Raw genomic sequence first — 3,023 nt, forward strand, 5'->3', positions numbered from 1 at the left:
CCAGTATTAACTTAGCTCTATCCGTATTAACATTTCGTTTCATTGTTGCTACGACTGTTTCCGTTGTGTATTTTTTCGCTAGCTCCAATGGCATTCCTTCCGCTATGTACGCTACCTTCAACTGTTCCGCTAATTCCTCTACTTCGGATGCGTACACTGCTGCATCTTTGTTTCCTTGCCTTTTCTTTGCTAACTTGTCTATTATCGTTTTCGGATTGTCGCCTCTTAATTCCTTCTTCAGTGCCGCTGCTATAAGTGGGATCGTATCCTCTGTGGTTATCAGGTTTCTAGCCTTATTAGTCAATCTTGTTTTTATTAATGTTATCGCTGTTTCTTCATGTCCTTCTGCTATTTTTCCAAGTAACTCTAATGCGTCTAAAAATGGTTGTAGCTTCCCTGCGCTTCCATCAAACTCGTTGGGCAATACCTTGCTTGCAATATTCAAAAATTCGTTGATTGTCAGAGCCATGTTTAATATTTTTATATCTTGTTTTATGTCGCTTTTTCCCTCTTTTATTTCCTCGTCAATTTTTTCCTCTATCTCCTCGTCACTTTTTTCCTCTTCTACTTCTTCGACGCTTTGTTCTTCCTCTATTTCCTTGTCGATTGGTTGGTGTATTGAACTTGGAACTACTGTTCTTAAGTTTACAGCTTGAAATGAGCGTATAACTTTGTCTCTTATTTTTCCGAAATATTTGTTGCACGCTTCTCTTTGTTTGTCCGATAGCGCTTCCCAATTTTTCTTCGTTAAATGTGTGAATTTGTTATACAATTTAATTAGCTGTGTCGTTACTTCTTCTTGTATATCCTTAGATTTAGGTACTTTCTTCTTCAAGACCCTTCTACTTTGTCTTGTTACTTCTTGCGTAATCTCCTCAACTATTTTGATGAAGTCTTCCCAAGTAACTTTGTTGCTACTCATTTATTCATAATTTTCCTTATTCCTGTACCCGTAACGAACGCATAAATTTGACAGTCTTACGAGGTATAGTAAATATATATGTATATAAAATGTTATGTCAAAAATAGTAAAAATATAGTAAATTGTAATAAAAAAATCATTATAACAATCAATATAAATCACCATAAAAATCGGTAGACCAATAAAAATGTAATAAAAATCAGTAGGTAAAATAATAAATGGATAAAAATTCAGTAAAGATAAAAATATATGCTAGTAAATATATAAAAATCAAATAAAAATCAATATCAAATAAAAATGTATCATTACGTCCTATAAATAACCATAATATTTGTAAAAAAAAATCCTTATAATACCAATAAGGTAATTAAAATAAACTAGGTAGATAAAAATAGGTAAAACTTAGATTATGTATCTTAAATTACGATTATATTACGTTATTATATGGTTATACGAATCAGGAGTAATATCGTGGAAATACCATAAGAATAGCTAATATGGACTTACCACTTTTACACGGTCTGTGTTCGTATCACCCAAAAGTCCTCGCTGCACGTTCCATAGCATTGTCCATTGTCCCACGATGTTCCATCTCCATACCAAGTTCCATTTTCCATACCATAATCATCTCCGTCTCGGTCCTGATATCTCCATCCTTTTTATGTGGGCACCCCGCTGCTATCTAGGGTGGTCGAGGTGCAAGAACATTGACGTCTTTTCCCATTTCTCGTTCTAGACTGCTAGTTCCATACGTTCTCGCCTGGTCTTAGATCGCCATATGGTGGCTCCTACCTTCTGAGCCACCTTAGATAATTAAGGGTTGGTTACCCCCTACCATAAGGGTTGATGAAATAACTCGTATCACCGTAGATGCATTTATTTTGTAAGTTAGAGTGCTAACGGTAAAGAGCTGGTGGTACGTTAGTTCTCAGTAGCTGTGGTGTTTTCCCTTTGGGATCTCAAATATTAATGACTTACTGTTCGCGATGGAATTAGAACTAATAATCAGTATTCTCCTGTTATTGTTTTGGTATATAATGAAAGTAAGATTGTTTTGATTAAAAGCGCTGAGTCGACTAGGTTATAAAAATAATGAATACTATTGTTATTTCAAACCGACCTTGGTCAAACCTAAACTGTTACACCGATATGTGCTAATGTAGGTCGATCGTATTTACTATCAACAAACGTAGTTTGTTTTGCTAAAGACATTTTTAATTATTAAAAGGATTTGTTTTAATAAGAAGATTACTAATAGATGCCGTGTATCCCAACACAGGTGGTCAAAAGTCACAAACTACATCGGTTCTGAATCGGCCCTGACCCCCTCTTCAAACACAGAAAAAAATTCAGATCGGGTTAACTTTTCCACATACATACATACATATCGACAAACATTTTCTCTTTTTTAAATAAAAATTGAGTCATATTTCTGAGCTCGGTAACTTTTGAATGGTAAAGCCGATTTTCAAAATTAGACATGTGTTAGAAAGGTAATGATCAGTACTATCGGAAGCCGCAAAGGTTGGTGTTAAATTTTCAAACTTTTTTGGGAGTTTTGGGGATGAGATCGAAAAACAGACCCTAAATTGGAAGGGCCGTAAAATCCACACCCGTGGACCAAAATGGATGGTTGATATATGAATGGGTGAGTCTTTTCCTAAACATTAAGATGGGAGTTGGCCCAATTTTAAATTCAGTCAGATTTAGAAAATCGAAAATTTCGTGTATATACAGAGAGAGTCTGTAATTTGGAATAAATTCAGTATATCAAATACTAATTGTTTTTTTGAAAAATGCTCAGACCCGTCGATTAGTATTTCAAATTGTCCTTTTTGACAAACAATAATAATGTATATAGGGTGTCCCAATTTAGAGATATGACGTCATCAATCATTTTCTTAAATGGCAACACTGTCATTTTGATAGCTATTTTGATAGGGTGTGTAAAGTTATGCACAACTGCAAAATATCAAATTTTTATTCTTTACCATTTACAAGATAATAGAAAATAACAAATTTATATCTGTAATTTGGAATAAATGCAATAATTAAAATACTAATTGTTTTTTTGAAAAATACTCCGACTCGTCGATTAGTA

The sequence above is a fragment of the Diabrotica virgifera genome, chromosome 1 (genome assembly GCF_917563875.1).
Source record: "Diabrotica virgifera virgifera chromosome 1, PGI_DIABVI_V3a".
Taxonomy (NCBI): domain Eukaryota; kingdom Metazoa; phylum Arthropoda; class Insecta; order Coleoptera; family Chrysomelidae; genus Diabrotica; species Diabrotica virgifera.